Here is an 11339-nt window from a genome sequence, read left to right on the forward strand (position 1 = left end):
AAAAGTCTAACAATTTTCCCAAAGGATTGTTTGAGTGGCTCTCTAATATCACTTTAACTTCACAGGTTTGAGGGAAAACAATCATCATTATAACTGACTCTCTGGGTGCTGTTCAAGGTGATAGGTTCTTTTCGCTCCCAAATTAATTTATTCCTTAGAGATAATTCCCTCAACAAGTATACAGACTATAAATAAACCCCTGGCAACTGGTGCTTCTTATCTGATAAGTGGAAGTGTGGTAGGAAGCCCTCACACGTACACTGATGTACAAAATCATTGAGATTTTGAGGACATTTTAAAACAACAAATATAAAAAAATCAGATGTAGAATATAACACTTCAATGAACCATACGTTACACCTCATGATTCCAGAGATGTCCTGTGTTGCTGCTTTATCCAGAACACTCGGCAGGCGTCCACGCATTCTCCTTTGCCTTCTGGAGAAGAACTTTGAGAGGCACTGATCTACTCTTTTTCAAAAAAGTAATTGTCCCTTACAAATTATGCCTCCCGTTTTATACATTTCTTCATATTTTAATGTCTTTTTCTTAAGATGCTACAGTTCTGGCTGAGAAACATTCCATATCTCTCTCTCTCACACACACACATCTCACATCTTCTTTATCTGGATGGAAACTGTTTTTTTTGTGGTGAATGCGATGCAGTCTATATAGAAATTGAAATACAATGATGTACGCCTGAATTTATGTAGTGTTATAAGCCAATGTGACCTAATAAACTAAATTTAAAAATAAGTAAGTAAATAGATTCACATTTAAAAAAAGACGCTACAATCTGGACGTCCCTTCAACACCTTGAAGAGGGAGGAAGCGGACCTTAGGCGCAGCTCTTCCGTTACTGATCGTCGCTGAGCTTTGCTCCTCGCTGAGAAGCAGATTCGGAAGACCCTGCGCTCCGCCGACGCTCACCGTTAGGCCTCTCGGCGCCCATTGTTGGTCTGTCGTCGTGGATGCCCGACATGGACAGGCCACCTGCGTGCTTCGCCACAAGCAGAGGCGCACTCACTTCCCTTCATGTTACTCTACACAAGACGTCCCGTGAGCGCTTCACAAATGCTCTGTATTTTATTCTTGCAGTGTGCCTTGAACCTGATATTTTAGCTTATTAACTTGTTCAACTGTATCCTTTCTGCTCTTCAATGCATCTATCTATTAGGTTTATTTCGGTGATTATATTTTCCATACCCAGTATTTTTATTTGCTTCATTATGACATTTTCTTCCTGCTTTATTCGTAATATCCTTCCTTATTGAATTTGTTTATTTTAAACTTTATTTTCTTTTTTTCTCCTGAGAACTCCCATGTCCTGTCCTGGGGATATCAGGCACCTGGGCTCATGAGGCATATGAGGTGGGTGGGGAAAGCGACAGTGCGGTTTGCGCCTCTCCTGCTAGGCCGGGGTTGGGTCGGGGGAGAGGAATTACCCAGGGTCGTTACAGTGTGAAACCCCTTCGCAGGCTCAGCACGTGTCAAGATCCTTTACCTCTGTTACAAACGCCCCGTCCACAGAGTGTGGAAAGAGGTGGTAGGCAGAGGGACCATGTGAACACGCTGGGACCAGCCGGTGTGCTCCATGCATGTTTTAAACCACTTCCCCACCAGCTGGCTCCACTGTCACTCATATGGTACTCTGTCACCCCTTGACAGTTCTAGGCTTGCTGACAGTTTTCTTGCCTTGCAATTGTAATTGCCTATTCAAGACAATATTAGAGAGTAAAATAGTTACCAAAATAATTCCACCACACACTAACTCCTTCCTCTGGTATCTGGCCCTTGTCTACCCTGCCTATGTTTTCACCCTGCACTGGGACCAAACTTCCCTGTCGTCCCAGGGATTTCTGTCCGTGTGTAAACACAAATGAATCTTTTTTGTTTAGTTTAGGTTCATATTATATACACAAATATTCTATTTTGTTCAAGAAAACTGTATGAGGTAGTTACTATTTTCCCTCCCATTTTGTGGATAAGGAAATGGAAGTTTCTTGGTTCTAAGTAACTCGTCAATGGCAACCTGGCCAGTAAGTTGCAGAGACTGATTTTATTCTGGTGATTGGAATTCAGGGCCTGTATTTTTATTGTTTATTTTTCCCCACAAGGGGATCATTATTAACATTAATTGCACATCCAAAAATACAGAATTGGAGGTTAGCTTATGCACAGAAGCATGCACTCACTGATTATACTCAGGTTGAAAGAGTGGAAGAAGACATACTTTTAACAACCATGTTTCCCAGGAAGTACTGAAATGCTGAAGCTATAGTTGGAGATTAAAGAAGTAGTCTCTTGGCAGATCAGAATTCAATGCTAAGTGGTAGAAAAGAGGTTGATGCAAGCTCTGCCTACCTCTTGTTAACATATCTAAACGGTTTGGTTTTTAGATAAGTTGAACCCATACCAACTTGTCGACATAATCGAAACCATTTCCTCTTCGATGATGATGATGTCTTTTTCCTATCCTAAACCAAGAAGTTCTTAAGAGTAGGGTCTGATGACTAATTACTCCCTGATAGAGCAGCTCAGCGTCATAACATTAACTTCTGCAAAGACAACATTCACACACACACACACACACATTTGGCAGACATTTTCTAATGTTCAAATTTATGATGCCAAGTCTCTCTTGAGACGAATCAGTTGATTCTGCTGCTATGGTACATTCTGCACATAACTCCTCCTGGTAGGTCCATCAGAATAGAGTGCAATTTAAACCAGATGTTTTAAAGAATTCCTACTGAACATCTTTCAGGATTACTAGTACTAGCTGGCATTGAACTCCCTAGGTTAAAGTCCTTGCAATTAGATTTTATGACAGGAGTCAAGAAACTTTTTCTGTAAAGGGCCAGAAAGGAAATATTTTAGGTTTTTGGACCATATGGTCTCTGTCACAACCACTCAACTGCTCACTTTTCAGCATGGAAGTAGCCACAGACAATCCAGGAAGTAGCCACAGACAATCCAGAAGTGAATGAGCATGGCTGTGTTCCTATAAAACTTTATTGCTAAAAACTGGACGCAGGCTAGATTTGGCATGTGGGTCATGGTTTGCTGACGTCTGTTCTGTGATATAGAATGCTGAGGCCTGTTCCCAAGGGGAGCGCTGTCTAGGAGGCTGACGGAATCAGTGCTAGCTTGCACCAGTGAAAGGATGCATTTTCTCTGGGTAAATATACTCTCAGTGTTCTTAATTTTTATAATGAAATGTTGACTTTACCTGAATACATAGTAAAGGGTGAGAAACACTTGAACTACTGATAAAATATATGCTGTTTAGTAATTTTTCAAATAACTATAAAATCTAAAACTAGAGGATCTCTTCTTCTTGCAAAAAATGTGATTAAAACAAACATGTTTCAGTTTGCAATAGATCTGAGGTCAAAAAGTAAGCTTGAACTCCGTAGAGTGTGGAATGAGGTTGAGAGGGAGAGTGTTTCCAGGAGGTTTGGACACATTGTTTGTACCTGAATATAAATTAAAAATGCAGCAGACATTGATGTCTCTCCTTACTACCAAGATGCCCAAAGACGTGCGTGGCGGGGGGGTGGTTATCAGAATTTCCTGGGGAGCAGGGCTTTTCTTTTTCAAGCTACACGTCCGGCTGACGCTGTGAGCTGCGTCCTCAGGTGCTCCTGCTTCTGTCCCTTTGAGGACTGCTGTCTGACTGGCCTTGGGCAGCCTGACGGGCGAGCCTGTCACTCCGCCTTTCCTCTTCTAGGTCTGAGAAGGGTGGACATTGATGTTACCAGGGAATTTCTCAGTGTAGTGGGATTATGGATGATCCTTATTATTTGTATTTCTTTCTACATTTTCATAATTTTCTAAAATGAAAATATACATTTTTATAATCAGGAAAAAACTATTATTAAAAAAATTCACCCAAGGCACATCACAGCTAAAACAACAAAATGATTAAGCTACAGCAATTTTTCAGAGAAATTCCAAGCTTACATTTTAGAAGAACAAGAGTTGTTCCTGAGACTGACGGCATGCTATGACCTCATTTGAGGAAATATCTGGGGCAGCAAGTGACAAGAGGGCAGGGGTGCCTAACAGTAGAGTTCAGACTTTGAAGTCACAGGGATGTGGTTTAAACGATGCCTCACGTCCTAATTAGCTGCATGGACTTGATAAGTTACTCAACCTCTTTGGTTTCAGTGTCCTCCGATGTAAATAGGAACCAACAGACACCTTCCAGAGTTATCGTCAGATTACCGGAGGGTGAGCAGAGCATGCACTTTGTGGAGAGACTGTCACATGGTAAGTGCTTAATATGCCATTGATATTATGGAAGTCAACATTGATTTCCTGCAGCTTTTGGAGCCAGGATACCTTGTATTGAACCCTGAAAAGATGGAGAGAGGAAGATTTATTTCACAAATAAATTGTAATGTTTTAGAAGACTAAGATCTAGCCAGATCTTGTGGGCCCCATGAAAACACACACAGGGCGCTTCTGTAGTGTGGCTAAATGGCGGCAGGGCCTGGGTGGTGGAGGGCGGGCCTCCCAGCGGCCGGCCTGGGGCTCTTTATGCCACAGCATTTTGTGGCAAGTTGAGACTTCGTTTTTATTTAGTATTTTCAGAGAAGGAAGGATCCCTATAATTAAATTAGTATAATGGTGCCATTATGGATTTTTTTTAATCAGAAGTTTGCTTTTCTATATATATATTTTTCAGAGGTTGTTTATTTCTTAAGTTTGGTTTTAATTGCACTTCATAGTTAATAGAATCCACAGGGGAAATTATCAACCTTGGAACATAAATATAAATTAAGGAGTGTGCATAATTTGTTTTGAATAGATCCAAATTATACTTGTATTTTATATGCATAATACAGTATATACTCTAGGTTCATTTTTGCCTTGGTCCTTATTAAACAAAAATGCCGTTAGAATAATATGAAAGCTGTATTTTATTTCATAACTAAATACTTGATCAATTCAAAGAAAATAATTAGTTAAACTGGATGTTTGACATTATGTAAACAAACCGCAAATTGAGTGGAAACTTCCCACCCTGACAAAGTTTCCAGGGCTGATTAATAAACTAGTCATTAGGCTTAGTCTCTCCTTGCACAGATGTTTGTTGTTAAAGCACTATGCAGCATGAGCACTGAAGTCTCGTACTTTGTTCTGTTGTTGGGATTCAACTAAGTTTAAATACAAAAAAAAAATCAATAAAAAAATCTGCTGTGGTGAATATTTTTGTACGTCTCAGTTGTGGAATGCTTTTTAAGCATGTTACAAAACCTAGAACAATAAAGAAAAAGAAAAATCCTATTTGACTCATCTAAAATTTAAATTTTTTCTTACTACATACATATAAAAGCATACAGAAGGATGAAATGCAAACTGGACACATATTTGCAATATGTTTGAAAAACAAAGAATTGATATGCTTATGCAAAGAGCATGTGCAAATTAACGTAATAAAACTAAGTCTCTATGGAAGAATTGGCAATGAACAGTAACGGGGAATTCATAAGAAAGACAAATGGCTCCCAAAGAACTGAAAATAGCCAGCTTCACTAATAATAAAAGAAATGCCAATTAAAAATGAAATATGCTTCACTTGTCATATTGCATAGAGAAAAATGTGAATAGTACCAAGTGCTGCAATGTAGAGGGCATTGGGAAATGGGCTCTACCACGTGCCCTTGGTGGGGCTGCGACTTGGTGTAACATTTCTGGGGAGCAGATAGACAATATATTTAAAAATATAAAATGTGCAAATTCTTCAATCCAGAAATTCCACTTATATAAATTTGTACCCAAAAAAACCCCGCCCAAATGCCAAAGGATATAACCACAAGCATGTTTATTGAATAATTGTTAATAATAGCAGAAAGGGAAGAGACTAATTAAATTGTGACACACAGATAAAATTGAATACTATGTTCCATTAAATTGATGATATAGTTTTATATTGTTGATATGAAAAACTGTGTAATAGATATTGCTAAATGAAAAGAATCAGGGTATAGAATTACATGAGTACTATTGCATGATGTAAAATCTTACAAATATATAAACATGCAGAAAGGGAGAATGTTTATCAAAATGTTTACAGTAATAATCTCTGGGCTTGATGTGATTTTTCACTTACTACTTTTTTTCTACAGTGTTGGATTTTTCCCACTGAGAATGAGTTATTTTTCCGGTATAAGAAGCTGTATGTCTCGTACCCGTGGAAATCACCCTAAAAGTACTAGGGCTTGTTCACGAAATCTGATTCCTCCTTTTGCTGGGCACGCCACTGTGCTACGTTTCCCATTCTCCTTTGCAGTTCATTGTGGCCATGTGACTAATTCTTCGAAAGGAATTTGAGTGGAAGCGATTTGTACAACTTCTGGCGAGAGACTTTAAGAGGAGGGTGTACCACCTCCAAGTTCTCTTTCCCATTCCTTCCAGCTGGATGTAGATGATGAAGAGCCTCTGGGAGACGGTAGAGCTACAAGACAGAAGAAACTTGTGTCCATCACTTACCGCCTGCGGGAGCACAGCTCCCTCACCAGGTGCACCCACCTTGGACTTCCATCTGAGCAAGAAGCAAACATGTTGTGTTTGAGCTATTACGCATTTTGGAGAACATACATTATAGTAGTATAAGCTACCCTAGCTAATATAGACCCCTAAAGATTTTCCTCAACAGCATGGAATTGTATGCTATTTTCTATTAGATTAATTTTAAAAAATCTGAGCTGCTAAGTGCAAACTGCATCATCAACAGTTGTTTTCTGCCTTTTGTCACCATTTACCATACAACGCACAGGCATTTAGGAAGTGTTTAGTTACATGAAAATGCCAATACAATGCTGGTCTCAGCTGAAGCTTTCTATCAGAGATCTGAGATGTTTTTTGGATGTGGGAACATGCAATTGATTTAGTGAAAAAGTAATTGGAAACTCTGTGAAGTGCAACTTAAATGTTTATGGACTTTTCAGCTGACTGACTATTAGCATCACTTTACTTTTTTTACATTTTAGAAAACTCTCTGTAAGGCATTCTGAAAATCTCCCATGTAGATATAGATGTCATTTAAAACAACTTTAGGTACCTGAGGCTGGAACAACTATGTGTCTTTAGTAACGAGAAATATTAGCTTTGAATTCATAAGAATGCATTGAGGGTCATGAAGCATGGAAAACAGATATATCAACTAAATTAGACGTTGCACAGTGGAAAGCTGGCAGCCCTCTAGCTTTGACATTCCATTTTGTCCCAGGTCCAGTATCATACTTCATTATACACTGTATGTTCCTGACCTCGGCAGCACCAGCACGTCTGCCTTTTATTACCCAAATGAGCTAGTCCTGGGAAAGAAAGATTAGATTGTTTTATGCCTATTTTCAAAAGCAAATTGATCAATAATTTCCAATTTTATAATGTTAGCATTGGCAGTTTTCTTATCTTCTCAAGCTCCAAATGCACACATTTAACAAGACTGCTTATTACAAGGGGACGTGGATGCTGTGCTGATAAGAGCTTTGCACGTTGTGCCTAACAGTAGACAGACCTGGCTGCTGTTGACAAAGGCTGACTCACGTCGGTTCCTTCACGATTGTGGTTTTCCATAAGAAAGAAACATCTCTTTTGGAATTTTAAAGAAGTAATTTTTTTATGATGGACTTCAGAATAATAGATAAGAATATACTGGTGAAATTGTGTCAGCATTTTCCTGGAACTTTACAAAACCAAATATCATTACCAATTTTAATTAGCCAGATACTTCAAACAGTGCTATTTACATTTAACAGGGAGGAAAATGGAAACTCTTTTTAAAATCATTCTTGCATTAACTTATTATAACAAGATTAGGAATTGATCCCAAGAATACCAACAAAGAAATCACCAGACCCTATTACCACTGGCTATGGGAAACACATCTCCTTTGGCAGAGGTCCTCTTTATTGCATTTTCATTTTCCTACAAAAGTTCCCAAGCATGATATTTTACTAGCTGCTAGGTTCATTTGGAAACTCATAAAGTAATAATGTTGATTAAAGGGATTAAAATCTCTCTTCCGCTGGCTCTCATTCCTGCATGAATGAGTTGCATACAGGAATGCAATCCAGATTCGGAAATGGTAGAAGCCAGAAAAAGTAAGAACCACTGAGAAAGAAAGTGGGGAGAAAAAGCCAAGCTTGAATGAGAACTATACTTGTGACTTTGCTACAAAAATTTTTACTGGAACATTTGGACAATTGTCAAAAATACGTACATATAGATTTATCTTTGGGGTCCCAGTAGACATTGACTGGTGTCAGTGTCAAACTGCAGGTTTTCCTTTTAACTGCAGCAACAGACACTGCTAAGCAAGTTTTTAAGCTATTTTTGTGCGTGAACACCTTTGGTGAAGTTTCTCAGAGTAATGTTTCTAATGCATAAAATAAGTAGTGTAGTAGTCTTCTACTGCTGCCGTAACAAATTCCCACGAACTTGGTGGCTTAAACGGCGCAAATTGATCATCTTAGAGTTCTGAAGGTCAGGAGTCTGACAGACGTCTCACTGGGCTAAACTTAGGGTGTTGACAGCGCTCTGTTCCTTTTTGGAGGACCTAAGGGAGAGTCTGTCTCCTCCTCTTTCCCACCTTCTAAAGGCCACCCGCATTCCTCAGCTGTGGCTCCCTCTTCCCCTCTTCAAAGCCTGCAAAGGTGAATCAAGTCCTTTCCACACCCGCCTCTCTCGCCGCAACTGGGAAAGTTTCCCTGCCTTTAAAGAATGCGTGCGATGAGATTGAGCCCACCTGGATCATCCAGGCTCATCCCCCGGCAGGTGCTTAACCTTCATCACACCTGCAAAATCCCCTTCGCCGTGGAAAGGTAACATAGTCACAGGCTCTGGGCATTCGGGTGTGGGAATCTTTGGGGGCCATTATCCTACCTAGTTAGGATTACGGATAAAATAATTATGTGGAAATCAGTAATAAAATATATAAAAAAACCAAATTTGTGACATAATATGTTCGTCTTTATTAACACATTAATAACAAGATCTAGAGCAAGTCTAATAATGTTTATAAATTCAAAGTAGTGATGAGCACAAATGGTTTTTCAACATATCAGTAACAACTGTAATGAAGTACAAAAATATCTGTCATTTTTATTGGTCACGGTCACAGGAATTGCTAATACCACCGTGATCTGTTGTTTATGTTCATAATTGTAGAAAATGCTAAATTTCAGCTACAGATTAGAAAAGTAAAGATGGATTTTTTTCCCATCCAGCATCACAGACCCTTTTCTCTCACATTAATCTGGCGTTTTATCATCCATCGCCTTGGGACACTTAGCCGTCCTTTCCTGTGTGTGTTTCTTACCACCCTGATGAGCTTGGAGTTGCTATAAGTAGAAGTGATGCAAATCTTTGCTCTTTAGAGAAGCTTTGAGGGCTTTTAAGAGTAATATTTATGATGTGATTGACCAATTAACCAATTAGTGATCCCTACTGGATTTACATATATATTTTGGTGAAAATGGCAAATTTCAAGAATGTGCTTGGTAAAGTGAGAGTCTTTTTGAACTAGTTCTCAGAACAAGATATATTATAGGAAAAGACCTTTGATCTGAGAGTGGGAGTTTTTTCTTTTCTACTAACCGGCCTTGTGATCCTGAGCAAGTAACTGCATCTCTCCTGGGCCTTGATTCCATCTTCTGTAAAACGGAAGGATTAGGTTGGATATCTCCAGGGGCCCTTCCGTCTTTAAGAGTTTATGTCACCTTCGTCAGCATTACCAAAGCTTTTACCACTTCATTAGGACTGAATTCAAGTTTCCAGGATTATTCCACTTCCCCAAGTAGTTAAGAATTTAAATGCCTCAACAATGAGACTTTCCGGAGAAGGTAAATTGTGACCATGTCAAACACTCCTAACAAGATTCCTTCTTTCTTGTCAAAAGGCTCATTTGGAGTGACATGCTGTCTCTAATTTTAGTCAAATTCTTTCATACCTAGATGAAGGAGGGACCAGTTAGTGAGGTCCTTGGAAAGTTTTTTAAAAAGCATGATGTGAACTTTTCAACAACTTTCTTACAAAAACTATAGCATCCTCATGACTTATCTAAGCACTAGCTGAGCAGATGGTCATGGTGACAATAACCACCAGTGGTTCTCTGAGAAGGACTTTAGTGACATTTCCTATAAGTTCTTGAGATTTACAAGAGTTACACCCTTGGTTTTGTTTTTCAAAGCTATGGGTATAATATTCCATCCCTTAACTACTTCCTATTTCCCTCCTCCACCTCTCTCTCCTCCTAGCCTTTTCCAGCCCTGTCTGTTCCACCGCCCTCTCCTCCCAAAGGCGAACTCATGCCTCACTTTGGTCTTTCCGTATCTGAGAGATGGAGAACACAGGGTTTGAGTTTGGGCAGGGTGTGTGAAGGTCAGTAAGAGGACTAGAGCTTATAGAAAGTTGGGATCTACAAGTAGATACCCATTCAGCTTCAAAAAGAATAAAAATACAGAAAAGGCTTTAGACTCGAATCTGTCTATTTCATCTTTTAAGAGATTGCTGCCTACTGGCATGACGTGACTATACTTGTCCTGTTAGGCAGTTTCTCCTTGGCACTAACGTGGCTGTTTTGCTGTAATTGATAAAAGTTACACGCTTTCCACAATTATGGGTCTCCTCTTATGATTCCCTCCAGTGTGTGTTCACGTCCTGTACTCACTGTCTAGCACCCGCAGTTAATTGGAATGCATTGACCGGATAATAGAAAAGTCCCGTGCTAAACCTCCTTCTATAACAGGAACTGTCCAATGACCTTGGTAATGTGAAGTTATAACTCGTAACAACTCACTGTATTTGCACTAATGTAACTGATGGTTTACCTACATAGATGATACTTATCTGAAATAAGCAGTCTGAGCTTAGAAACTTTCAGCGTTAGCTGTGCAGCATGAGGAAAATTTACCACCCTGTGGCTCAGATTCCTCATGTGTGAAACAGGGACAACAACTGGACCACCTCTTAAGATTGTTTTGATATCTGTAGAATGTTTAGAATAGTGCCTGGCATTTAGTAAGCATTCAAATGTTAGCTGTTATATTTACTACTATTAAAGTATTGCTTTCTTGGAATTAGTGCTGCCCCTTTAAGTATACTCCAAAAAATGAGCTTTCAGTCCCAGAATTCCACATAGACATCAAAGATTACAACCAACCAGGTAAGCACACCTCCATACCAGGGATGCCTTAAAATTCTGTGATATTTTTATTTATTTTTACTTTTTATTGTGGTCATAACAGCTTACAACATAGTGAGATCTCATTGTACATTATTGTTTGTCAGACGCCATATAAGTATGCCCCTTTACCCCTTGTGCC

General features: G+C 39.2%; 1 long non-coding RNA gene across 1 annotated transcript; it reads left to right on the top strand.

The window, feature by feature from the left end:
• The first annotated feature begins 798 nt into the window (after nt 1-798).
• On the top strand, nt 799-8963 carry LOC139080821 (uncharacterized). The gene is made up of 4 exons (XR_011535635.1): nt 799-1059; nt 3090-3181; nt 4174-4275; nt 6138-8963. It is a non-coding gene; the product is annotated as an uncharacterized lncRNA (long non-coding RNA).
• The last annotated feature ends 2376 nt before the right edge of the window (nt 8964-11339 follow it).

This window comes from Equus przewalskii, chromosome 32, assembly GCF_037783145.1.
Source record: "Equus przewalskii isolate Varuska chromosome 32, EquPr2, whole genome shotgun sequence".
NCBI classification, from domain to species: domain Eukaryota; kingdom Metazoa; phylum Chordata; class Mammalia; order Perissodactyla; family Equidae; genus Equus; species Equus przewalskii.